General features: G+C 45.4%; 1 long non-coding RNA gene and 1 other non-coding gene across 3 annotated transcripts in view; both read right to left on the bottom strand.

Annotated features, from left to right (window-relative positions):
- The window catches only part of LOC138281262 (uncharacterized), a 196621-nt gene that overhangs the window by 132326 nt on the left and 47449 nt on the right, over window positions 1-16846 (bottom strand). The gene's annotated exons all lie outside the window — the stretch shown is intronic.
- Window positions 5899-5971, bottom strand: TRNAM-CAU (transfer RNA methionine (anticodon CAU)). The gene has a single exon. It is a non-coding gene; the product is annotated as a tRNA-Met (tRNA).

Genomic DNA, 16846 nt, shown 5'->3' with positions numbered 1-16846 from the left:
GCGAGTCGCAAACGTGGGTTTGGCATGCAGAAATGCATATTGCGAGTCGTTACCGACTCGCAATATGCATTTGCGACTCGCAAATAGGAAGGGGTGTTCCCTTCCTATTTGCGAGTCGCTGTGGGATGCAATACCATTTGCGACCGCGTACGCAGTCGCAAATGGCATCGCAGTTACCATCCACTTCAAGTGGATGGTAACCCACTCGCAAATTGGAAGGGGTCCCATGGGACCCCTTCCAGTTTGTGACTGGACCCCAAAATATTTTTTCAGGGCAGGGAGTGGTCCAAAGGACCACTCCCTGCCCTGAAAAAATACCGAAACAAAAGGTTTCGTTTTTTTTGCAGTGCAGCTCGTTTTCCTGTCAGGAAAACGGGCTACACTTAAAAAAAAAAAACTGCTTTATTTAAAAGCAGGTCGCGAACATGGAGGTCTGCTGACGTCAGCAGGCCGCCATGTTAGCGAGTGCCTATACTCGCAATGGGGCCGCAATTTGCGACCCACCTCACGAATATTCATGAGGTGGGTCATTGCGACCCCATTGCGAGTCGCAGTCGGTGTCTGAGACACCGTACTGCATAGCAAATTGCGACTTGCAATTTGCGAGTCGGATGGACTCGCAAATTGCAAGTCGCAATTTTGCTTTTTGCTACATCTGGCCCATGGTATACTACTTTACAAGGGATGTACAAGTGAAGTAAATATGCCAATTATGGATACACCATGTTTATGGAAGAAGCACATGCACTTTAGCACTGGTCAGCAGTGGTAAAGCACTTAGAGTACTAAGGCCAATAAAAACATTCAGCAAAGCGTGGAGGGAAAAAGGCAAAAAGTGTAGGGTGACCCTTCAGAGAGGGCCACTTTCCAACAAAGACACTCTATGGCACTCTACTGTACAACACTCGACAACAATACAAGACACTCTGCGCCACTTTACTCTACGCCACTTCACTCTATGTCTTTCTACTCCACTATATTGCAATCCACTGTACAACACTCCACTCTACGAAGCTCACTCTATCCCTCCCAACTCTACCACATTCTACTGCATGCCACTCTACTCTACAACTCTCTACGCCACTCTATGACACTCTATGCTACTTTACTCTAGGCCACTCTACTCCTCTCTATGACACTCCACTCTACAATACACCATTCAACATTACTGTACAACACTCCACTCCAAGACATTCTAGGCCACTCTGCGAAACTCTATGCCACTTTACTCTTCTACACTTCACACCATTTTACTTCACTCTATGACACACCATGCCATGCCATCCCACTCTATGACACTTTACTTGGCTCTACTCCACTCCACTCTAGGGCACTCCACTCTAATCTACTCCACTTTATGACACTTTACTCCACTTTAAGACACTTTACTCCATGATACGCTATGCCACTCTATGCTATTCCACTCTATGCCCCTCCACTCTACATCACTCCACTCTATGGCGCACTACTCCACTTAACTCTATTGCACTCACGCCAGTCTATGCCACTTCACTCTTTGACACTCCACTCCACGTTATGCCATTCTAGTCTAGGCCACTCTACTTCACTCTACACCACTCCATTGTACCCCACACAACAACACTGTATTTAACTTTATGCTATGCCACTCCAATCTATGGCACTCTATGCCACTCCACACCACTCCATTCTATGTGTGAGAAAACAGGGCTGATTGCAGAGGCCCCCTAACTTGTTGCCCCCATTTTCCACTTTTGGCTGGTGTTTTCCTGACTCTGATGGTGCCCTGGGTACTGCTAACCAGTCCCAGGGCCTGTGCTCTGAGTAAAATCAATATGCAAATTAGGCTAATTATAATAGGCTAAGTCAACCTACCTATAAGTCCCTAGTATATGGTAGGGCATGTAGGTTTAGGGACCCCAGCATAGGTAATGCACCACTAGGTGCACTGCTGAGGTGCCCAGTGTCATTTTAAAGGCAGGCCTGCCTTGCTGCTGCTTTTAAATTAAAGTTATATACAAATTCGACTTTGGAATTAAAAGTAGTTCCAAAGTCTTAAACTACCTTATTTTTACATATAAGTCACCCCTAAGTGGTGCCCTATGTGCCCCTAGGGCTTGGTGCCATGTAACTATAAGCAGGGACCTTATAAAAATAGTTTAAGAAGCCAAGGTGAGGTAATAACAGCCAAATTAGTTTTTCCCTCATTGTAGTGAATGGCCTTCATAGGCTAGAATGGGGAGACTTTAATTTAATTTTAAAAGTCCACTTAAGTGACAGATACAAAGAGTTTGGTATCAAATTAATTGCTGTAATAAATTCCACAAATTCCAGTTGTTGGATTTAATATAACTTGTTCAGGTAAAGAGTTTTAAACTTTACCTGAAAAGTTACCAATTTCAGCCCTGCATTGTTTTTCCTGCTGTGCCCTGATTGGCCAGCCTCTGGCAGCCTGGCCAGGCTGCCTTGACGAGGTGTGAAGTGGCCTGGCTTCACACAAAGAGATGTGCCTGTGGGAGGGGATCTACCCTCAGCAGATGGTGAGGCAGGAAGGGGGAGGGCTGCCAAACTGGTCTTCAAAGGCAGAGAAGGGCATTTGGAGCAACCCAGCAACCCCCCCACATCCTGCAACCCCAGACAACTAGGAGACCCTTGATTAGATCAGGAGAGGGCAGGAGAGGGGTGTGTTTATGATTTTCAGCCACACCAGTGGGTGGGCTCAGCCAGATGTAACCTCCAAAAATCACTTTAAGCCATGATGGATTTTTTAGGAATGTTGCCTCCTGGGATTGATTTTTGCCACACTTCCCAGGAAGTGGACATCACGGGGGAAGGACCCTGCACCTGATTGGAGAACCAGGACCCCCTTGCTTTTCACCCAGGAGCAAGGATAAAACTGGCAGACCTGCACCCACACCTCAGATCCCCATCAGATTGCAACAAGGAAGAACCAAAGGAGAAGAAGGACTGCCCTGCTGGACGCCTGGCCTGCACCTGGAATCTGCACTCAGAAGGACTGCACCAGCTGCACACTTGGGCTTCACCACAAGAAGGACTTTTCCTGGCGTCAACTGGTTCAAGGAGCGACTCCCTGTTTGCTACAGGTGAAAAATTGCTAACCAGAGTCCCCTGCACCAACTCCTGAAGAAATCAACCAGCTGACCACTGCCCAGTGGCCAAAAAGGAGTTTGCGCCAGGTGCATTCTGGGAGTTGTAGTCCACCCCCCCCCAGTATCATCTCAGAGCTTCTGGACCCTTGGGGTGAGCTGTGGACCCCAAAAGAACCTTAAAGGGACATCTGGGAGAAGATCCAGAAGTTTGGAAAAGTTCAGAGAACTTTTGAAAAAAAGCTCCATAGATGGACTGACCCGCCGCGGCAACTCTAGCTGGCTTGCCTCAACCGCAACCCGGCCTGATTTGCAGGTTCGTCCCGGTGAAGAAAATTTCCAAAAAAGAGACTAAGTCCCAACTTACAAAGTTGACCAGGACCTCCCAGCCAGCGTATCCGAGGAGGGCTCCAAGGACGTCGGATCAAGATCCAGGTTTACCCCGGTCGAAAGATTTTCACCTCGAAAAAACGACTAGGTCCGAAGGTAAAAATCTCCACCAAGGATTCCCGCAACACGTATCCGGAGAAGGGTTCCAGGAGGTCGGATTGGACTGGCTGGTTCGTCCCCCTGAAGAACATTTTCAGAAAAACGACTAAGTGCAAAGGTAAACTTTTGACCGAGGCCTCCTGCGGCCGAGCCGGGTTCCATCGCGGTCAGCCTTAAACTTTGACCTTGCCCCGGTCGAGGTGCAACCAGATGACCCCATTGGCGCTTTTTGTTTCTAGGCGCTAAAAAAACAATAATTCTTTAAAAATTCATATCTACGGTTCCCCTTATCCGATTTTATTCGGTTTTGTGTCATTTTAAAGATAAAAATATAATCTATTTTTATAAATTGGTTTTGGATTTTTAAACTGTTTCCTGTGTTTTATTTAATTACTGTTTTGTGATATTTAAATGCTTTACACTCTTCCTCCTAAGTTAAGCCTTGTCGCTTGTTGACAAGCTACCAAGGGTTGAGCTGGGTTTAATTTACTGAGACCTAACTGGACCTAAGTGGAGGTTAGTGGCCTATTGCTAAGTGTAGGTACCTACCTGCCCTTACCAATAACCCATTTTCCAACACTATGCCACTTTACTCCACTCTACGCCACTCCACCCCACGCTATGACAGTGTACTCCACTCAGCTCTACAACACTTTACACCACTTTAAGCCTCTGTCTCTGTGCCCCTTCACTATACACCCCTCCGCTCTACACCCCCTCTGCTCTATGCCTCTCTGCTCTACAACCCTCCGCTCTACATCCTTCCACTCTACAACCCTCCGCTCTATCAGCCTCTGCTCTATGACACTCTGCTCCACAACACTTAATAATACTCTATGTTCCTCCACTCTATGATACTTTACTACAGTACACTCTATGCCCCTCCACTCTACGACCCTCCATGATATGACCCTCCTCTCTATGTCACTCTACGACACTCCACACCACTCTACACCACTTCACTCTATGCCTCTCTACTTCAGTCTACACCAGTCTGTGACACATCTCCATGACACTCTACGTCACTCCACTCTACCTCCACTCTATGCCACTCAACTGTATTCCATTCTATCATGTTTATTGTTTTATTGTAAAAGAGGCGGGCCATGGGTCGTGACAGGGATGGAGGGGGAGTGCACAGCACTTCCCTTAGTGCGCATGTATGTTTGGCAGACTGTCTCGGGCCAGCCAAACACACATGCGCACTGAGCTCTCTCCAACCTGGCAATGTGTTGCCGGGTAGGAGACAGCAGGCAGGCGCTCGTAGTCTGCCTCGGAGTGCCAAGCCAGGGCACTCCTGCCAATCCTAACGCTGCTTTCATGCTGCCAACAGCATGAAAGCAGCGTTAGGATTGGCCACACAGCACGCTGGGAGCCTGTGCCTGCAAGTGGAGCCAGAGGAGCGACGTGGTGCGGTACATCGCAGTAAGGTACGTTTCTTGGTTTTGTTTTAATTTGGTGTTGTGCTTTGTGCCCTCCCAATCTCTCCCCCGCTCGTCACACGCCGCCCCACCTCTTTACCGCAGGGCAAGAGTGACTGCATCCTATGAAACTTCATCTACCCTATTACACTCTACTCCACTCCACTCTGCGACAGTGTACGCCGCTCCACCCTATCCACTCTACGCCACTAGACATGCTGAACAGCAGCCACACTGGTGTACAACATGGCTAAAACACAGTGGCAAAGCCAATTGCATTTGCATATGAGTTAACATGACTACAAGATCCAGCATGCAACGAGAAAAAAAAACTGGACTAGAAGTATTAGGGTAGGTGATCAGCAAAACACTGGCCCGTAAAATCTTCTTCGAAGATTCATCTGATCCCATCGGCTAATTTTCAAACAAAAAGCCCTTAGCACACGAATTATCATTGCAATGGTAAAAAAATATATATTTATTTTAAATAGTTCAGTACTAAGATGCGCTCCTGAACGGCAAATAAAGCGTGATATCAGATCTGGAGCCCGGCTCTACAACCCTGCACGTGTTTTCCACGGCGTGGGCTGGGGGAGGTAGATGCACAAACTGCAGGGGCCAGCGTTACAGGGGCGGGGCGGGGGCAGATGCTGAACCCTCTCACAAGGCCCAATGAGGACCCAGCACAAATGGATGCGACGTCACCGGTAGTGCACGTGACTGTAGAGGCACAGACAGAACCAATGCACTTACTAGTTGTGCAAATCCATTTACAGAAAGAAAGAGACCCTGCTTTTAAATTGTAAACATTCTACTCTGAAACGTTGCCCATATCATGATGTAAGGACTGCGCAGATTTGTTTTCCAATCTGTAATATGGATGACTGCGAAAAGAAAAGCTGTGCCCTCTGTGAGGCTCGAACTCACGACCTTCAGATTATGAGACTGACGCGCTGCCTACTGCGCTAAGAAGGCTCTGTGTAAACTTGTCCCGAATCCTGTATTGAGTCGGAGAAACTGTGGGTGATACTGTGCATTGTTGAAAGATGTCACATTATACAGCTGCTTTGTATTTTGAGTTGGCATATTGCATACACATCACAGTAACAAAAACACAATGTTACAGATGTCTTCTTGCAGCAAATTCACATATTTTATTTCTCAAAGATAGAAAACTTTGATACGTTTTTATACCAACCTTGTTTCTGAGAATAATGTATAGATGTCTGCGGCCGCAGAGACCACGAGGACAATGAAAACAGGAAGAGACGGGTCATCTGAGAGATATAACTGGCTTCAATGCTCAGTGCCTACAACAATTGTAAACATATTCATTAAGGGACGGCTGGAGTCCAGAGTACTGACCATCACACCATGAGCAGCCACGTGGGTCTCGCCTGTCCATCCTTCCTCACAGAAGGAGTATGATGAGCTGCACGTCACCACCTAACTTTTCACTGCTTGTCAGTGTACTTTAGGAATCACAAAACAAGCACAACGCAACGAAGAGGTGCATTTTACAATTAAGTCTTTAGAACACGCAGGGAACTTGTGACATCTGATGCTTTAAATAGACCTAAGAATTGGTGCAATAATGAGAAACCGTGGACACTGCAAACAGCAGCTGCATCCCACAGATGAGATAAAACACCAACTAACTCAGCTGTAAACTCCTAGAAGCTCCTAGAAACCGACATAGCGGGTGATTAATGTCATAAAACAGACACTGAGACCCTCTTACACTGCAGGGGCGGAGCAGGAAAGAAAATGAGCGTTTTCATCGCGAGACCACAGCTAACTGGTGACCCCAGCTATTTATATAACCTGTACTTTTTGGGGGGTTTCTTCTTCCAGGTGATTCATCCTACAGTATCTGTGCAGCCAGGGCTGGGGAGGGGGGGGGGCAGGATCTAGGGGGTCAGTGTGAACCTGAAAGGGCATTAGATGGAAGACGAAGCAAATGAGATTTATTCAGACGTTGGGTACATTTGGGTTTTTAGGAAAAAAGAGCAATTTTAAAATGGCCAAATAGATTTTTTTTAACCCCTTCGCTGCCAGGCCTTTTCCCCCTCAGGTGCCAAGCCTTTTTTTGGCGATTTGGGGCACTTTGGGCTTAGGCCCTCATGCCTTTTTGGCCACATAAGCTAACCAAGCCAAATTTGCGTCCTTTTTTCCCAACATCCTAGGGATTGTAGAGGTACCTAGAGTTTGTGGGTTCCCCTGAAGGAGACCAAGAAATTAGCTGAAATACAGCAAAAATTTCATTTTTTTCAAGAAAAAATGGGAAGAAAGGCTTGTGGTTTTTTTCCCTGAAAATGGCATCAACAAAGCGTTTGTGGTGCTAAAATCACCATCTTCCCAGCTTTCAGAAACAGGCAGACTTGAATCAGAAAACCACATTTTTCAACACAATTTTGGCATTTTGCTGGGACATACCCCATTTTTACTATATTTTGTGCTTTAAGCCTCCTTCCAGTTAGTGACAGAAATGGGTGTGAACCATGCTGGATCCCGGAAAGCAAAACATTTCTGAAAAATAGACACAATTCTGAATTCATCAAGGGGTCATTTGTGTAGATCCTACAAGGTTTTCCTACAGTAAATAACAGCTGAAATAAAAAAATATCGAAATTGAGGTGAAAAACAGCAATTTTTCTCCACGTTTTACTCTGTAACTTTTTCCTGCAATGTCAGATTTTTTTAAGCAATATACCGTTACGCTTGCTGAACGCTTCTGGTTGTGGGGATATATAGGACTTGTGGGTTCATCAAGAACCTTAGGTACCCAGAGCCAATACATTTTCTGCACCTTGCAATGGGTTTTCATTGTGTACCGGGTATACAGCAATTCATATGCTGAAATATAAAGAGTAAAAAATAGGTATCAAGGAAACCTTTGTATTTCCGAAATGGCCACAAGATAAGGTGTTGAGAAGCAGTGGTTATTTGCACATCTCTGAATTCCGGGGTGCCCATACTAGCATATGAATTACAGGGCATTTCTCAAATAGACGTCTTTTTTACACACTGTCTTACATTTGGAAGGAAAAAATGTAGAGAAAGACGAGGGGGAGTAACACTTGTTTTGCTATTCTGTGTTCCCCAAGTCTCCCGATAAAAATGGTACCTCACTTGCGTGGGTAGGCCTAATGCCCGTGACAGGAAACACAACATGGACACGTCGCATTTTTACAATGAAATTGAGGTGTTTTTTGGAAAGTGACTAGCTGTGGATTTTGATCTCAAGCTCAGCCGGCACCTAGGAAACCCTACCAAACCTGTGCATTTTTTAAAACTAGACACCTAGGGGAATCCAGGATGGGGTGACTTGTGGGGCTCTCACAAGGTTCTGTTACCCAGAATCCTTTGCAAACCTCAAAAGTTGGCCAAAAAACACTTTTTCCTCACATTTCGGTGACAGAAAGTTCTGGAATCTGAGGGGAGCCACAAATTTCCTTCCACCCAGCCTTCTCCCAAGTCCCCCGATAAAAATGGTTCCTCACATGTGTGGGTAGGCCTAATGCCCATGACAGGAAATGCCCCAAAACACAATGTGGACACATCACATTTTCCCAAAGAAAACAGAATTGTTTTTTGCAAAGTGCCTTGCTGTGGGTTTTGGACTCTAGCTCAGCCGGCACCTAAGGAAACCTACCAAACCTGTGCATTTTCTAAAACTAGACATCTAGGGGAATCCAAGATGGGGTGACTTGTGGGACTCTCACAGGGTTCTGTTACCTAGAATCCTTTGCAAACCTCAAAATTTGTCCAAAAAAATGCCTTTTACTCACATTTCTGTGACAGAAAGTTCTGGAATCTGAGAGGAGCCACAAATTTCCTTCCACCCAGCGTTCCCCGAAATGGTACCTCACTTGTGTGGCTAGGCCTAGTGCCCGCAAAAGGAAATGACCCAAAACACTATCTGTACACATCAAAATGATCAAACACAAACTACCTGTTTTTGCGGGGTGGGGGGGGAGGGGCACCTGCGTTTTTGGTCCTGCGCTCAGCAGCCATATAGAGAAACCTACCAAACCCAAACATTTCGGAAAACTAGACACCCAAGGGAGTCCAGGGAGGTGTGATTTGCGTGGATCCCCCAGTGTTTTCTTACCCAGAATCCTCAGCAAAGGTCAAATTTAGCAAAACAAAATGACATTTTTCCCACATTTCTGTGTGGGATCACTGCACTGGGACAAATTGCCTACCACCCAACCTTCTCCTCTGTCTCCCAATAAAAATGATACCTCACTTGTGTAGATTGGCCAAGTGCCTGTGACAGGGAAGAGCCAAAAACATGTCGAAATTGAGGGTTAACCAAAGCGGATCTAAAAGGTCAGTTTGAAAAAAAAAAATTTTAGGCTGACAAGTGGGGCAGAATATTTATCCGTATAGATGTGACAAAGCTGGGTGGGAGGAATTTTTGATGATTCCCGCAGATTCTGAAAGGTTCCATCACAAAAATGTGGGAAAAATGTGTGATTTCCAGCAAAATTGGAGGTTTGCAGGGCATTGTGGGTAAGAAAATGGTGCAAGGTGCATGTGAAGGACACCACCCTGGACTCACCTAGATGTTTAGTTTTCAGATGTGTCTAGGTCTTGTGGTTTTTTCTACATGCCAGCGTCCCAAAGTCCAAAAAGTGCAGCCCTCACCATTTCAAGTGGGACGATTTTGAGAGTTAGCCAAGCTCATGGCCCAAATGTAAAACCAAAACCCAAAATAATCAAATGTCCTCTTGCTTGCTGTGGGATAACATGTTTTAGTGTGCAGGGGAGAGCTGAAAGACTGTTACCCCCTTCAGTTTGGGTGGGGGCATAACCATGCCCATACTGGTTGGTAGCCACCAGCCCACTATTTTTTTTTATTCCCTGGCATCTAGTAGGCTTTCTGTCTCCTAGGGGAGTGGATTGGGGGTAATTGCCCCATCTGCCCACCGGTGGGCAGAACAACTTTGTCCCCATTTATTTGTGGTGGGGGGATGGCCATGCCCCCACCCTCTTTAAAAAAAAAAAAAGTCTTCCCTGGTGTCTGGTGGGATTTCTGCCCCCACCCCCGGGGGCAGATGAGCCTTACAAAAATAGGCCGATGCGGCAGAAATGGCCTAAAATAAAGTTGCCCCCCAGGGGAGCGACCCTTGCCTAAGGGGTCGCTCCCCTTGCATGAAATTGGCACAAAAAAAATGCACGGGGTCTAGTTGTTTCTGCCCCCCTTGAGGCCGGATTGGCCTAATAAAAATAGGCGGATCTGCCCCCCAGAGGGGCAGAAATTGCCTAAAAACAATTTGCCCCCCCCCCCCAGGGGAGCGACCCTTGCCTAAGGGGTTGCTCCACTTATCAATGCAAACAAATAAAAAAAATCCCTGGTGTCTAGTGGCCTATGCCTCCCCCCCCACCCGGGGGACAGATCAGCATAATCAGTATATGCCAATCTGCCCCTAGGGGGGGCAGAATAGGCCTAATAAAATTATTGCCCCCTGGGGAGCGACCCTTGCCAAAATGGTCGCTCCCCTTATCCCAGTTTCATTAAAAAAAAACTAAATCCATGGTATCTAGTGGCTTCTGTCCCCCTGGGGGCAGAATGGCCTAATCAATATAGGCCATTCTGACCCCAGGGGGGCAAAATATGCTTAATAAAATGATTGCTCCCTGGGGAGTGACCCTTGCCTAAGGGGTCGCTCCCCTTATGAAACAAAAAAACAAAAACAATCCCTGGTGTCTAGTGCCTTCTGCCCCCAGATCGTCCTAATCAATATAGGCCGATATGCCCCCGGGGGGGCAGAAAAGGCCTAATAATTAAATGCCCCCAAGGACGAAATACTCAGAATGACATTGAAAGGAAGGAAAAGCCTTTCCTTCCTTTGATGTCTGTCCCTGCCCCCTCCTCCTGAGCCTGCTTAGCATTTCTCTTCCGCATTGAGCTGGAAGCATGCTTCCAGCGCAATGGGAGGTGACCTCTAATGAGGTCAGCACGCGATCGCATGCTGACATCACTGAGGGAATCGGGGGTCGGGGAAGCAATTCCATCCATGACGGGGGCGGGAGGACCACATGCAGGACAAGCTAGTCTCATCCCTGGTACACGGGAACCGTGGCCGAGGGCGAGACCAGCTCGTCCCAGGCATTGTATGGGTTAATATTTAACTTCCCATACCAGGAGTCATACCCGGGCCGACTGGGTGAAAACCAGGAATCCCAACCGCTAGACCATATGGGAGCTGCCAATGATGAGCATAGCTCACTATGTGTGAGGTGTGTGTCCGCACAGACTCCATTCTGTACACTATGAGTCCTACTCGTATTCTCACTATCTGACAAAATATGTAACAGGCGCCTCACTTCTGAGAAACCAGAAGGAATGACCAGAAGTCATGATTTCTGCCAAAACCTGCTCAGGTCTCATTATTTACAACCTTAGAACTTCTACACATACACAGAGCCCAGGACATGGAGGACAGCAGCAGTCCCTGCATTGACTATTACTAACCCCTCCCCTTGAGCCAGACAAAGCCACGCCCCTCCCCCAGGACACCCCTTGACTCCTGGGTTGCCTCACCAGACTGATGGCCCCACAGACCCCTCTCCAGTTATCTTCCAGCTGCTTCCTTGACGACACTCCCCTGCACCTGTCACAGGCTCCAGGCTGCCCTTCTGGGGCTCGAGTACTACTCCCTCTCTATCTACTAACAGCACTGACTCCAGTCCTGACACTGGATTGGTTCACACAGAGAAGTAGCAGCTCAAAGGCAGTCTGACTTCTTCCCAGGTACCTGCATATTCACAGAGTGACCACCAGGGGGCAGCACAGCCAAAGCACTCACAGCCCACAAGGCCGTCAACCAGGCCTCCAAATTAGGAGGGAAGCGAGCTGCAGAAACAAAGTGAGGAAATGTTTAAGGTTTTCAATGAGAAAGTTGAGAAAATAGTTATTTCTAGCTATCCCAGGCATCTCTCGGCAGGTGTTGGATCACTTTCACATCCTGCTCACCAGAGGCGCAGAATCAAACACTCCGCACTGCAGAGGAAGGAGCAGAAGGTGTCAGCTTAAGGATTTCTGGGGACCCCGACAAGATACACTTAAGGAGCCTTTGTTGGGAACAAGTTTATATTTTATTACCCATTTTCTCCTAATTCAAGTGACTAAATGCCAAGCAATATTGAATAATACAGTGGTTCCCAACCTGTAGTCCGGGGACCACTGGGGGTCAACGAAGACTCCTCAGGGGGTCCGCGACTGCTTAGAAAATTAAATAATATTAACAGTTTATGTCCCCAGCTTTCAGTAATGTCTAAGTGGGGGAGGGGCCTGGATCCCAATAATGAGTCCGTGGGGGTCCCTGGGTTCCAGTAATGATGAAGTGGGGGTCCACAGAAGTCAAAAGGTTGGGAATGTCTGGAATAATACATTAAAGCGTGAATTGCAGAAATAGACGGATGTGAGCTAGAAAGTTCACTCTCTCATGGCTCTGTGGCGGGCAGGGGCCCAGGGCAACTAAAACCTCTCTGGGAGCAGGCGCTTAGCTGGGCTGAAGGTGTCTCTGCTGCCCACTTTTTTACCTTTCTTTCTTTTTTTTTACAAAAGAAGGAATATGATTTTAAGTAAGTAACCTTATATTTGTACACATTCCCCGTAGTCCAATCCCTTTCGAGCAAACATTTCTGAGATCACACGAATTTTAAAACACTCTAGGGGATAAAACCTAACTAATAAGGTAAGATGAAAATGCACCACAGGCACGCAAATTAAACATTTTAAAGTTTAACAACTGTAAAAAAGTTTAATAGTATCAGACTGCATCTTTTTATGTCGAGCGCACAAGCGCTTTGACCTGTTGTAAGTGTTGTGGACTTTTAACCATGCATATCTCACTCCCATCACTTTCAGTTGTTCGTGGGCTTGCCTCTCGAAAATCCCTTGGTGTCATTGGTAAATGCTTTACAGCCTTTAGGCTGTTTTTGTCATGCCTTGCGTCCTGTCCCTGTTACATGGATTACTGCACGATTGGCAATAAATTTCAGCTTTACTTTTTCTTTTGACTCTCCACTTTCTGCTGCCAGGCGGCCATGGCGCTCACAGCGCGAACAGGCACAACAGCGTGAACTCGATCGTCAGTATTGAAGCACTGGTCACACTGTTCACAGTTACCTAATCAGAGTCATTTCTTGCAGCTCTCCCCTTAAAACACTTAAAATTGGCAAATGCTTTACATAAAACAGAAATCCTCAAAACAAAAGTGGCTCTCCTGGCACAGCGGGAGAGTCGCTACTAAACTATTCACTGCACTGGGAGAAACTCTCCACATAATGCTTTGCAGGGCATTACTTTGTCAAAACATTTTTGCCCATAACTCAGCCTGTGGTGGTCCTAGAACAATGGGCTCACCACCAAAACGTTCAGCACAACGTGCTCTTTCTATCTGCATCATCTCTGAGTCCACACACTATGTTAGTGGGGACTCCAAAATAATAACCCCTCCCACCATTGTGTCTTTTTAATAACTCTTATGGATGGAACTTTTGTTTTACTGCTGAGAGTAGTTCTGTTTTAAGGGCCTTATTTGTAAGATCATTGCTATAAGCCACTTATCCCTGAAAATGTGTTATGCACTACACTCTTTAGTGGCTACATATATGATTACACTGCATTATTTAATGACATTTTCTTTTTGTGTAGTTATACCCTTTATGGATTAACTACATAGTTACACGACCATGTTTTTCACAAATGCTATTTTAATTGTGGTGTCCTCTAGGGGCTATTCTAAGCATTACACTCATATCAACATACTAAAATATTCATGGCACACGGAAACTTGCCCCATAATGCTTTGCAGGGCATTACTTTGACTAAACATTTTTGCTCATAACTCAGCCCGTGGTGGTCCTAAGACAATGGTACCACCACCAAAACAATCAGCACAACATGCTCTTTCTGTCTTGCATGGCTGGAACTTTTGTTTTATATTTGAGAGTAATTTCTTTTTCAAGGGCCTTGTTTCTAATATCATTGCCATAGGCTTGCTGCTCCTGAAAATGTATAATGTACTACATCAGTGGTTCTCAACCTTTTGATTTCTGTGGACCCCCATTTTAACATTAATGGGAACCCAGGGACCCCACTGAATCATCATTGGAATCCGGGGACCCCCGCCTGAGTCATTACTGGAAGCTAGGGACCTAATTTGTCAATATTTGTTAATATTTTTAAATTTTCTAAGCAGTCGCGGACCCCCTGAGAAGGCTTTGCGGACCTCCAGGGGTCCCCGGACCACAGGTTGGGAACCACTGTACTACATCCTCAAGGGTCTAAATATGTGGCTACATTGCATTGTTTAATATCATCTTTTTGTGTGATTATGTTCTCTAGGAGTTAACTACATAGTTACATAACCATGTTTCTTACACATGCTATTTTCATTGTGGTGTCTTCTAGGAGCTACCTAAACATTACAGTCTTATCAACATACTAAAATATTCGTGGCACACAGAAACTTGGCCCACTACCACCATTCTTTATCTGTTTAAGGTTGGAGCTTTTAGCTTACAGCTGAGAGAAGTTATGTTTTATGGGCTTTGTAATATCATTGCAATAGGCCTGCTAGCCTTGAAAGTGAATAATACACTACACCCTCTAGGAGCTAAATATATGGTTACACTGCATTACTTTCTCCTGTGGTTTTTTTCATGGGGTTATGCCATTTAGGGGCTGACAATATGGTTGCATAACCATGTTTCTTACAAATGATATTTTTGTCATGGTGTTACTGTGCATTAAAGTCTAATGCCAAAATGTTATTTCTAATAAAGGTTTATGTGATAATTGTATATGTTTTAATAATCTCTCCTTATTATAATTATGACAATGAGTCAGGCCAAATTAACAATATTATTACACTATGACTGTTTGAACACTCTAGATATGTTTGGGTGACCCTTCCAGTTTATTTCTCCTCTGTGGCTGTCTTGTGTCATTTAGAGGAATTGAGTTAGCCAACCAGCAACTCTGATGGTGGGGGAGGGAGGATGAAAGTGGTATTCCATTGGAATTAGCATGACAGATTTAAAATAGGATGCTAAATGGCAAAGTTTTCATTTTTTGCTGCAGCTAGAGGAAGAAGGTAAATAGAAATGCTTCAGTTATATGCAGGGCCACTAGAATTATATGGCAGGAAATAACAAAATTATGAGGCAGGGTTGACCAATTTACAAGGCAAGAAAAGTCCAGTTATGAATTTACAATACCAATAGCTCTAACTCAGGAAAATGTGAGACCTATTGCATTGCAAATGCTTGTTTCCACTTCTTCCTGTCACAAATTTGGCTGCCAGATAGGATAGTTAGAGGTTTCTTCTCTTTGTGATAGAAACTGTAGGGTGTATGTTATGTGATGTCACACAACATAACTATAACAAGTTTGTCGATGCATACTCTGAAACAATTTCCATAACTCAGTGCCTTATTTTGGTGCATATATGGCTACACCTGCCCCCATTGATCAGAAGAATGGCCACAAAGGACAGACTACCACCCCTCTTGCACCCAGTGGTGTAACACAAAATGATGAGGGCTTCCTGCAGAGTGTGATGAGCTACGGCACAGAGCAGCCAGGCCCAATTTAGAGGTAAAGTGCAAAGTATTTATGCAGTAGTCAAATAGTAATAAAGTGGAAACAACACAAGAAAAATCCCAAACTAAAATAGAAAAATAGAGAACATGGTAATAAATAAACACCAAAATGACAAAATCCAATAAGTAGAACTGAAGATATGAGTTTTTAAGGTTTGAATTAAAAATAGCACCAAAAACAGAAAGTGCCAACCGCAAGTATCTGGTCATGCTAAACCAGGTCAAAGATAGAAGTTAAAGCCAATTGTGATGGATCGTCAGTTGGATACATGGACCAGATTCGTCCTAGTGGAACGTTACCTTCGAAATTAGAAACTTTTGTGAATGTCAAAAGCCTTCAGTGGGGCCTGGCAGCAAACTGGATCTGAAGTGGGGCTCAATGATAACAATAGCCACTGTGTGAGGTCTCAGAGTTGATTGGACGCTGTTCAACATCAGGCCCAGTGAAATCATTGATAAAGGTTGCTAGCGCCAATGCTCGGATGCTGCTCAGCATCGAGTTCGGTGAAGCCAGAGAACTGGTGCAGCTCAGCATTGAGTCGGGTGAAGCCATAAATGAAAGTTGTAGGTGTCAAAGCTCAGTATTGGGTATGGAAAAGTATTCAGTTAGGGTCTAAGATCTTGGCAACAAGTACTTGGGGGTCAAGACTCACTCTCACAAATGCCAACAGAGTACCAGGTCATGTCCAGTTGGAACTGGTCACCTGGAGAGCAGGAAAAGGCCTGTGGAAGCTTGATGTAGCCCTATAGCTCAAACAGGAGGTCAACCAGGTGACCCTTGGAGCCACTTTTGGAGTTCCCGGGTTGAAGGAACACAGGTCCAGTCATCCTTCAGAACTTATAAGTTCAAAAAAGGAAGGTTTATGTCTGTCAAAAAGATTACTATGACAGGTCAAAAATGATATTTTAAAATGGCACACCGGGCTGCAGTGGCACAGGTGGGTTTTTACAGTGCTAATTTAGTGGAAAGCACAATGAGTCCTGCAACCCACTAATAGTACTTAATTAACAGGTTCTGGGTACATGGAGTACCATATATTAGGGATGTACAAATAAATTAAACACTGACTATTTTGACATGTTTGAAAGGGAGAGCACAACCATGTTGCCACTAGTTAGCAGGGGTAAAGTGTGCAGTAATACGGAAAACACTGGCAGACCAAGCACACACCTCAGTGCTCATGAGCCATAACAACGACTAATGAATGGAAGTGAAGTGTGATGAGG

Source organism: Pleurodeles waltl, unplaced genomic scaffold (genome assembly GCF_031143425.1).
Source record: "Pleurodeles waltl isolate 20211129_DDA unplaced genomic scaffold, aPleWal1.hap1.20221129 scaffold_86, whole genome shotgun sequence".
NCBI classification, from domain to species: domain Eukaryota; kingdom Metazoa; phylum Chordata; class Amphibia; order Caudata; family Salamandridae; genus Pleurodeles; species Pleurodeles waltl.
Note: the sequence above shows the minus strand (reverse complement) of the source record. Positions and strands in the feature narration are given on the sequence as shown.